The 11223-nt window shown below is 41.3% G+C and overlaps 1 protein-coding gene across 5 annotated transcripts in view; it reads right to left on the reverse strand.

The window, feature by feature from the left end:
- Positions 1-11223, reverse strand: part of Foxp1 (forkhead box P1) — a 487831-nt gene that overhangs the window by 315234 nt on the left and 161374 nt on the right. Inside the window, exon 1 of one of the 5 annotated variants that reach the window (XM_019209348.2) lies at positions 3854-3875. The exons of the other annotated variants lie outside the window; for them this stretch is intronic. The gene's annotated coding sequence lies outside the window, so the exon portion shown is untranslated. Of the gene's footprint in view, positions 1-3853; positions 3876-11223 lie in introns of those variants that run through there. 5 annotated transcript variants of the gene reach the window in all.

Genomic DNA, 11223 nt, shown 5'->3' on the forward strand with positions numbered 1-11223 from the left:
TACACATGCTAAAGCAATACAAAAGTGGCTGTATTTAATTTTCACTTATACATAAAAAATTGGCAGTAAGATAGAAACTATATTCCATAAATTTTAATGCACATGTACATTTGACCACTCATTAATTTATTTCTGTTGATTTTAGTTTTCAGAAAAAGTATTATTAGCAAAGTAATCTAAAGGATATTTTTCTAGTTTTGCTGAGAAAAGATTAATAGTTCAACAGCTGTTTGCCATCATGCTAAATTAAATGAAATGTGTCAATATAACAGACAAGAAAATTAGGGGGTAGTGCTGGAACCAGAGAGGGCATCATTAGAAGCTTGGAAGAATCGGAAATCCATAACTAGAAGAAAAATCTGTTATTTTTTTTCCAAAATATAAAACTTCCATTTCTAAAATTATATTTAATCAAATATATCGACTATTTACACATATGCTTACTGGTAGTACAAGTACCAGAACTAAAATTAAATGATTATGTAAAGCTTTTAAGTTTAAAAAGATAAAGGGTAAAAAAGAAAAATTCCCTTTCAGCCCACTTGTCCTTTTTAAAATGCTGTCACCATACAAATTGCTTTTAGTTTTTTTTTTTCCTTTCTTCTTTCACTTTCCTACTGCTTTTAGGTTTAAAAGTGAGCTAAGGATACAGCATACAGAAATTACTTGTTTTCCTTTATGTCATTCTCTGTAACAGCTAAGGTCCTGTGAACACTAGAATTGTTCCATGCCCTTTTTGCTACTAGCGGTAATAGCGTTATCCACCTGCAGCTACGTGGTGACCATGAAGACCATGACAAGATGCCACACTCCAGCTGCCCACTTCTTAGCTTCAAACTCAACATGCCCGGTTTCCTCTTCCTCTTCCTCTGCTGCCAGAGCCCTTCCCCCTAAACTGGGAGGTCAACTCAGTATCACCCCTGGGTTGTAAATGCTTTGATGTTACACTTTGCCCCTTGTTTAATTGTGCCATGTATAACACAAAGTGCCAGCTGGCATGTCCCACTTGGAAGTGAGTCACAGGTAAGTGTGGAGGTGTGATCTCATTTTACAAGACTGAAAAACGAACAACATAGACTCTGCTTTTTTCCCATTAAATGTATTCCCCCTTTTCTTTCATGGTGGTTAACATACATGATCTCGGGCAGGATTTTTGCATTATATTCACACTACACAATCAGCCAAAAGGGACTCGCAGAAATGTGCAACATTTACCTCAAGCTTTGGCCCAGCAAATATTGGTTCAGAATCCACAGTGAATTGACTTCTTAAGCAGGGAGAGGATGAGCAAAGCCAGCCCCTCGCCCTAGAAGGAGCCAAGAAGAAGGGCTCCAAAGAGAACTCTTCTTCTCCAAAGTCCAGGAACGTGGTTCCAATTTCCCAGACCCCCAAATCCTCTAGTGCATGGCAGAGACTTCATTTATCAAAACAGATCCAAATGGGCCAATTTCCAAGAAATTGCCTCTTTAAGTATGCAGTGAGTCTTAACTCATTTTGGCTTTGATGCCTTATTTTTTAGCAATTTCTTAGAAAACAGAAGGACAGCAACACATATTTGACGAGTTAAAAAGTATAATACAAGGATCATTTTATTTTCTGAACTTAAGACAAGAAAATCCTCTTAGAAATTAATCCCCAAAGTTTTTGTTTGTTTTTTTAATGCTCTTGTGACTTCAAAATATTGACTTGGGTTTACACAAAGAAAAAGGAGGAAAGACGGAAAAGAAAAAGAAAAATGGGAAGAAAAAGATAAAAGAGAAATTAAAACACAGTGGAGACTAAAAGGAAGAGGAAAGGGGAAAGAAAAAAAAAAAAAGAAACTGCTGGGCAGCCCAGGTCTCTACAAGAAGTGACTTTGAAGCCCACCTATGCCTGCAGGTTTACAAATACAGATACTAAGTTTCTTTCACTTGTCTCTACCAAAGAAATACATTAATTTGGGTTCAGCATGTCCCAAATCCCACTCCTGTCCCTGACAAGTTAACATTTTAATTCCTTTCTCCTCACCCTCTGGGATCCTCACCAAATCATAATTCCTAGCTTTGGGGTCCATTCTAATAGAGAAAAATTTAAAACACCTCACATGCAGCAAGCCACGTGGTATGGGCAACCCAGCCAAGGCTTGCCCATGAAATCACTCCAGGCTGGCAGCCCCCCAGGGATGCCACACTGGCTGCCTCATTTGAAAAAATGACTCTTACCTTCCATAAAAGTAAAACCTTGGTCATGGTCATGTGAAAATATTTTATAGGTATCCTTTAACAGCCTTTACATGTTGAAACCCAAAAACAATATTTGCTGTTTTGCCTTTGAAGCTCTAACAAAGACTTTGTTTTAGATTTACCTTTAGTGTGCAATAAGAGTTAATAATCAAATCCATCCCCACCCCCACAAATGTTAAACAAAAAGATAAAAGAAATGCAAATAGCTATTGTCATGGAAAGTTAAAGTACCTGTCTGTATTTTTAAGTGAAAACTATTATCTCTATCAATCAAAATTTAAGAATACAATAGTGCTAATCACAGAAGGTGCTCTGACTGAGTTACTTTCCCTCATAAAAAAAAGTATTTTTCCTCTTAAAACGGAGTATAAAAGTCATATACTTACAATTAGATAGAGTATTTGTAATTTTATTATTAAAAACTTTCAGCAGCCTCACTGTTAATAAATGCTTCTAAGTCTCTAGACTGATTTGTACCCAAGAAGACCCAAGTCCCCGCGTATTTTAATCAGGTTGATGAAATTTTATTTAAATTCTCTCGGTTTCCAACCTGCGGGGGAATAGCACACTCTTCTGTTGAAAAGAGTTACTCAGACAGAGGCAACAGTCAACTGGAAACTAAAAGTCCTCCTTTTAGACCCTGGACACAATTCCTGCACCCTGAAATATCTTTACACGGGACAGAGCTTTCTTGGACGGTCTGCCTTGTTCATTTTGGCAACTTGTTTTTGGAAATGATAAACACTGCCCTCAAACAGAAAGCAGAATATACCCCCCACACACACACATACAACCCAGAATTGATGCACAGTGCATCAATTTCTAAGGCTTCTTTTAAAAATCACTTTTAAAAAGCACCGCACCAGCCCCTGAACATGGTGTTTTCTAAAGACAGTACAAGAACAAAAAATAGCGAGACCCCAGATAGTAAAACAAACAGCTCCAGGTTAAAATTCCTAGAGCAAACAGTTAAGCCAGGATGCCATTATGCAGACCGAGCCTGGATGGATGTCTCCTCCACTGTGGGGCCAAGAGCCTGTCATTTTCCCCCAGCAAGATCAGATTTCCTTCCCTCTCCACCGCCTTTCTAAGCATGATGGCCAACATCTCTGGTGTGCTATTAATATCAATGAAGAGACGATTCGATTTCCACAGAAGAAAACCCTTCCTATTCCGGTACAGACCTTGGGGAGGACCCTGGCCCGGGTATAGACAATACAGCAGCAGAGTTTCCCTGCTTTCTTACAGTTTGGTCTTGCACACTGTTTGACGGCTTTTAACAAACAATGGCAGCATTATCTGGAGGATAGTTACAAAACAGGATTTGTTAGGACAAAGAATAATAAAGCTGCTCTTGCTCTCTCTCTCCCTCTCTCTCTTCTTTTTAATTCCCTCCAGTCCCCAAGAGCCTTTCTCTGCCAGTCCAAAATTCAGCCACATTTCCTACGAGGCACCTGTACTTGTCTGTTTCAATGCAGCCGGCAACTGACAACAGCCCAGGATCCAAGGATCCAGAATCAGGGATCCGGGACCCAGGACCGCTTTTAGGAGGAGCCAGAAGGTCAGCAAAGTACCCTCTCAACCTTTGTAAAATGAAACAAAAGTATCAGCTTGGTTTGGCACACACTTACCGGTTCATGATGAGGAGCAAAAGCTTTGGGGCAGTTGTGAGGCAATTTTCACACAACGGAAGAAAGTTGAGTTTGTAAGGAAGAAACTACAAGCACTTGCGGGCTCTCAGGGCTCCCAGGCTGGCGTCGGTGTGAGGAAGGACTGAAGGTATGTGGGCTAAACACAACAAAAGCCACTGCCTTACTCTAGATTAAATATGCAGGAAGAGGCCCCTTTGCATAAACACAAACACTCAGCAAATGAATAACTGGCTCAATCAGACGCCCGCTGTGCCTTCTACCTGTCCTCCCTCTGACAGGGACACCGCCTATTTCAGGGGACACAACTACACGGGACACAGTTAAATGCTGTGTTGTTACAATAACAACTACAATTACTGCACTCTCGTCACTAATTAAGAATTCACTCCTGGTGGGGTGGGGTAGGGTGGGGGGTACACAGCGCTACACCAAAGAGAACTTGCTCTGCTGTGGCATGGTGGAATTCTGCTGGGGGCTGAACTGAAATCCCTCAGATTCAATGAGAGTTTTAAACAATCATATGATTTAGTCCCAATTTAAAGACAGAGGTATGTTCTTATTTATCTGACTTGTCACACTGAAAACTGATCTTTGTTGAGTCTGTACCGATAAAAGATGTGTTTAAATATGTTTAATATATTTATGTATCTTTATATAATGCAAACATGTATAACTGTACACACGCATATATGTGTACATATGTAAGCACACATAATACACTTGTATGTATAATTAAAGAGAATATATAGACGTGCAACAACCTCCTAACTACATGTCAGTTCACTAATCATTTAAGGAAAATATTGTTGAGTTCTCCAAAAGTGTACCCCAAACGCTTGCCTTTCAAATGTCACCAATCCGTGACCACTTATTTAAAAACATTACCCATGTATTAGAAAGGATGCTTTTAACTGAGTGGCCTCAACCACTTATAATTTCAATTAAATAACATAATTACAGTCAACAATTTTCTCCATTTTGGCAGAAAATATGCCATACCTCAATATAATTCGTCCAGGAATTCAGGAATTGAAGCAAGAAGAAAAACATGCCTGCACTAGGAATTCTCTCATGCCTTTTCTCAGTTTAAGAGTCAACTCACTCACCTTAGTCTCTGTTCCAGCTACATGTTGGTTTTAGTAATTTCATTAATGTTTTAATAAATTTTTCAGTATTAAACGATTTCAACTGACACATAAATAAGATAACGTTCGTCTACTACTTTCCAGTGCCACACAATACTTCAGGGACAAATCCACCACTGCCACTGTACAGGACACATATGTTTTATATGCACTAGAAAGGGTACTGCGCAGATCCCTCCCTCCTTCAGAAAAGGCATCCCCTTCTCAAAGGCAAGCAAAACAAGGCAGCTTTCTACTTCACCAACTCATTTTATTTTATCAACACTGTTTTCTGGTCATGGAATTTAGTTGTAAAACTAAGAGATAATAACTTTGCAGAATTTTTTAAATTTTTGCAAACAAAACCAAAAACCCTACTTCAAACATGTATTATGGCAGCTTGGGGAGAGAAGAGAAACACAGTGAAAAGATTCTGAAAGCCCCAAAGAATAAAACATGGGTTCTCTAAGAAGGGCTCCACAGAAACTGAAGATTGCGATTTTGTTCACTATTTTGCCTTCAAGTGACCTTCCAAAGAAGGTGTTAGATAACCTGCCTCCACGGACGATAGTGATCTGACCTTGATGCAAACAAACCAGAGAACAAAATTTAATCAGTATATCACTGTGGAAAAGCCTTTGTCCATCCCCACGGAGCGGCTAATGACTGTTTTGGCAGTTCTAGCGGGTAGTTATACTTTCCAGCTCATCCATATCTCATACTGGTTGAGCAGGCTAATGGAAGCACTGTTAGTGAATCCAATATTAATGCTCTGTGCCATGCAAACCTGGAGGCCGCTGGATATACCACGCAATTACAGGTAGGATCTAATTCCATAGGTATTAGACACTGTACTCTGAATTAATATGTTAATGAGCAAAGTGAACTAAAGATGACCATCCAGGTAAGAGATCCGCGCGCTGTGGTCCAGCTAAGCTCCTGGCTGGCAGAGCACCGGATGTGGGACCAAACAGCACAGGCACAGGGACCATGACAAAAATCAGTAAGCAAGCTTTAGACGCTGAGCGTCACACACTGATGCAGAATCAGAGAGGTCACTCTCACACAAGCGCCACTGGCTGTAAGCTCAAGAGAAAATGAAGGGGGAACTTGAAGGGGGGGCATCGTTGCAGCGAGACCTCCAGAAAATAAACAGGGTGTACAGTTTCAAAGGCTTCAGACACAGACATTTCATTGTTCAAGCCAATTATCAGCGGAAAATAATAACAACAGATGGATTCAGAGTCACTGACTTTTCATATGCACTTCATCTCAGCAGAACAGATGATGAAACGCGAGAGCTATCTCAAAAAGGCAAAACATCTTGCAGTAAAAGAACTCTACAGTCCAGATGGGGACCTTCTAAGGCTGCTGATTATCTTCTTATAATGTTGTAAGATAGACTTACTAAAACATTTCAAGAACTGATCAGATATGATGCGTACAATGGCTTCATTATTGGAAGAAGTCGCCTCAGACTTGTGACTAAACCAGGCAGAGATTTCAATAAGGTTAGGACTCTAAGTTTCCGGTTTTCTCATCAGGCACGTCAGGTTCCAACTAAAACTGGAAATCTGTGCACCACAGGAGAATGAACCGCCACCCAAGCATTCTACATTCGTGTTCTTCTCTCATTTGAGCAAAGGGAAAAAAGATAAACGGGGGCTGTGAAAAGGACATTAAATTATTCTGAAGCATTCTATCCTGATGGCAAAGGGGAAAAAATAGCTCTAAAGCAATTCCTTATTAAAAGCATTCAGTGATAAAATATTATTCTTTATATGCAGTTAGAACATCTTAAACATCCCTTGCCACTGGTGATTGTAAAAGATAATTTGCTTTTAGTAGGAAATAAATATAAATTTCAATGGTGGTATGATAAACAGTTCTAATAAATGCAAACCAAACTCTCTCAGGCAAAACCCACCAACCTGTACCAACCTATTCTCATCGCCCTCAATCCCACCAAGTCAGACTTGCTAATATAATAAAGCTCAAGAGGTAAACCGCTTGAACCTTCCTGAGAACCTGCAGCAAGTAAAGGAAAAAGTTAAATCTTGAGCCAGCTAGGCCTCATCCATACAGGAATAACAAGAGATCTGTTCTGGCTGTCGGTCTACCAATCTATCTCCATCCATCCATCAACTCCACACTTACAATTTTGCAAAAATATTTCTCTGAATTGACTTAAAATATGGTTGAAATCAGTGTGCTAAGAAAAAGAAAGCTGATCCTCCTACTATTTACTAACACGCTTAGCATTTAAAAAACATTTTTATGAACACACTGTTGACTTCGCAAGTTTATAACGTAAGTTAAGAAATTATTTTTTTTCCAAAAAGGCTTTTCTTTCAAAGTACTCCAACGAAAGTAAATTCGTAGCAGAACACACAGGCACGAAGAAAATATCGCCAAGGGCAAAATTCTGCAACTGCTTTAAGAAGCAAACAAGAACACAAAAGATGTGTAATGCAACCATCTGGCTCTCCTCGTACTGTATCAATGCCTCAACTTCATCCCCACCCCCTGAGCCAGCCCACACCAAGGCCACAAAACCAAATGGCTTCGCTTATGTTTCCTAAGCAGTGAATTTATACAATGCAGCGAGGGTACAAAAGCTGAGTCTTACACACACACTCGTATCTTTCCAGATCCCCCACTTCAGAGACTTCACTGTTACTGTTACTTATTCAGAGGGGGACTTCTTTGAAAAACCACTAAGAACTGCGCTGTAAAAAGATGGTGTCACAGACCGATCTCCTCCTTCTCAAAAGAAGGACACTGCATCTCTGCCATCTTTTGTTTTCTCTCAGAATCAGACTTTAGGTGTGCACATGTGGATTAAAAAAAAAAAAGATCCCTAAACTTATTCCAATTGAAACCTTTTATTTGGCTCAAAACTGTGAATTGTTTACCCCACCTATTAGTTGAAATAACTGCACTGGTTTTTATTCACTGCTCTTATAAGGCAGAATGCTCTTTGGAAGGTTTTCTTATTCTGCTTGGTCTACAAACATTCACTGAGCAACTCCCAGGGAGTCAGGAACTTGCCCTTAGAGCACACCAAACCATGAACTCTACACTTTATTTAAAAAAGCTTCCTCATGGCTCTCTGTGTATAAGTGTGGGTAATTTTTTTGTTTTTGTTTTTTTGCTGCAAGAAATTACAAGTATTTGAGAGTTACACCATGTCCATAATGATCCAAATGCTTCTAATAGGTGAGAATTAAGATTTTTATTGGATAATTCCATTTGGATGAAATCAATAAAGCATAATAAATGTTCTTCACCAAAGGGCAACAAGTAAGCAAAGATGCCTTCCCAGGTGCTCTTCTCTTGGCTTTTCTGCCTCCAGTAGACCCTCTACATCAACCAAAAGTTTTTAGTGAGAAGCAGGATTTGGAAGGTGGAGGCCAGGTCTGGTTTACCTCTGTTTTCTCGCTAACCCTAGATTCCTCATGCCTGCATCTCTCTCCATGTACCAGGATAAGGAATACTGTCCTTGTTTAGCAAAGGCTTAATGTTTGGTTTATTTCTAGGTGTTTCTACCCGCAGAGGTCCCTGGTCTGCACAGCAGCAATGATCTGTGGGACATACACAGTAATCCAGCCACTGGACGAGGCATTAGGCTAATTGGTTAAGCCTGCACTAGGGTCTGGCCACCAGTTGGCAGGCAGCTCACGGCTGCCTAACCAGGCCTAGGTTAGCACAGCTGGATTTAGATGAAAACCTCTCGAAGATATTCTGCCCATGGCCACATCTGGCTCTTCGCAGGTCCAGTCTGTGGCAAAATGGATTTAATTCGCTGCTTCTGGGAAGTTTGGTTAACAGATAAGACAAGTTGTATTAACCTTGACTGTGCAATTCATTTAGCAAGAGAATGTCAGAATAGCCACTATGAAGGCAAGGACTTTATCTGACTTGCATTCTGTTGCCCAAGGCAGCAGAACAGCTCCATGTGGTTGGACCAATAATTACTGACTGAGCACTCAGCACAGTGCCACACCTATATTGTACTCCAGCTCACCTGTGTATATAGCTTAACAGTGCACAGAAAGAACTGCAAGGGCCTACAGCTCAACTCTGTGTATGGTACACCTTCAGTGTATTGACTGGAAAAACTGCCAACTGAGCCTATCTGAAAATAATGGTCTGGCAGCATCCCCTCCCCAACACCCCTTCTTTATGAGACTCAAAACTGCAAAACTTGCCAGCTGTGTGCTCACAGCACTTGCAAGTAGCCTGGAAGTAGAAACTTACCTTTCAGGCAGCAGATAAATGCCCAAAGATGAGGCAACTTTTCCTGGCACCTTTTCATCCCATTTCCCTTCCCATGCCTCTCTTCCTGAATTCCCTGACATCTGCAGACCTCAGCTCCTGTCTACACTCAACTCCGACCCAACCCTAGGCTTTCCCAAAGCTCACCACTGGCTCACAGTAGAAACACACTCAGAAAGGCCAAGAGAATTGAGACGTAGGCTGGAGTCCAAACCCTTGGCTCCTCTGCTGAAAAAGAGCCCATACCCAGAGGATGCTATATTTATTCATAAGGATGTTACAAACATTCACCTTTGTGACCAGTGAGTTCCCTCAGATGCCCCGAAAACATGGTCGAGCAGAAGGGACACCATGAAGAAGCCTAGCACAGCTCTTCATGCACAATACTGCTTTTCCACTACAGAAAGGGGACGTGCCTGAAACAACAGGTGTTGGGATGGGAAGATGACTTTGGCATAGCTATCCAGAAGTTCCCTAGACGAAACTGTTGCCGAATTGTTCCCTCTCCTATCATGTAAAGCCAGCAGGGATGGGCTAGGGCCATTCTTCACTCCGAGTGTCAGATTCTGAAGAGTCTTTGTCCATTCTGGGGAGTTACAGCTTCAGGTTCCCCTGGGAATGAGCTGCCACCATCACAGAAAGAGGACCAGGAAGACTCATACCTCAAATGCCTTTGCACCCCTGCTTCTGTATGTATGAAATGACTTTTAGGATGAAAGAATGCATAGCTGGGCACAGTGTTCCATGCCGGTAATCCCTGCACTTTGGGAGGGTGAGGCAGGAGGATCACAAGTCCAAAGCCCACATGGTCGATTTAGGAAAACTCTGTCACACAAATAAATAAGGCTGGGGACATAGCTCAGTGCAAAGGCTGTGGTTCAACCTTTACAGAGAGAGAGAGGAAGAGAGGGAGTGCAGAGAGGGACAGAGGAAAGAGAAAACCCACCAGCCTTTCCATAATTCATAATGACAGCTGAAGTTTAACATAATAAAGGAAGAAGCAGCATGACTGGCTACCAAGGATTGATACCTATTCCTGAGTAGAAAGCAGGCTATCGAGTGAAAGCACCCTAAACAGACCAATGCAGAAAGTAGGAGATACAACAACAATAACAAAAATCAAGGCCAAGAGTATGTACGACAGGACAAGCACCTACACTTCTTAAAGCTTCCTTCGGCTGCCTTGCCCAAAACTAAGTATTGTATAATACAGCACTGCAGAGAATGGTTTAGACCAGAACAGCTGAGACCTCGCCAGTGTAGGTACATTCGCAGGCTCAAGTTCAAAACAGTCCTGCTACCTACTTAACCTGTGAACTCAGGCCAGTCGCTTCTGTTCTCCATTCCTCACTGTGCTCCTCGGTAATGGGCTTAGTTACAGCACACAATGTGCTTCTGAGAAATAAACAAACAGGAAAAGACCTTTACAATACTGCCAGCCTCACAAAGAACGCTAAAAGCAATGACATCCACTCTCACACAGACCGGGGATAATGTGATGTAAGGAACTCTAAAACTTTCTGGGCCGCATTCTGTCAGCTCTGCACATTGTTGATAACAACTGGCCGTCGGCTATGCTACAATCTACAGAAAATGGACAGAATGTATCCCCGAGTTTAAACCTCTTTCCAACACAGTACTAAAAGGAAATCAAAATTCTTGTTTTTCCTTAACGTGAGAAGAATCATGGATTTAAGATTCGAATCCCACCTACCTCAGCAGAGTCAAGTCATCAGTTATGAAAATGTTACTCCCAACAATGACCAAGAAGGACATCAGGGAGATCTTCAAAGGAGCCAGAAGAAACGGAGCATGGTGGTACAGGCTATAATCCCAGCCTCTTTGGGCTGAGGCAGGAGGATTGCTAGTTCTAACCCAGCCCAGGCAACTCAGTGACTTAGTGAGCAAGAACATGTGTCAAAAAAGTCGGCCAGAAGATAAGTGTAA

This window comes from Fukomys damarensis, unplaced genomic scaffold (assembly GCF_012274545.1).
Source record: "Fukomys damarensis isolate Sample0158 unplaced genomic scaffold, DMR_v1.0_HiC HiC_scaffold_28, whole genome shotgun sequence".
Taxonomy (NCBI): Eukaryota; Metazoa; Chordata; class Mammalia; order Rodentia; family Bathyergidae; genus Fukomys; species Fukomys damarensis.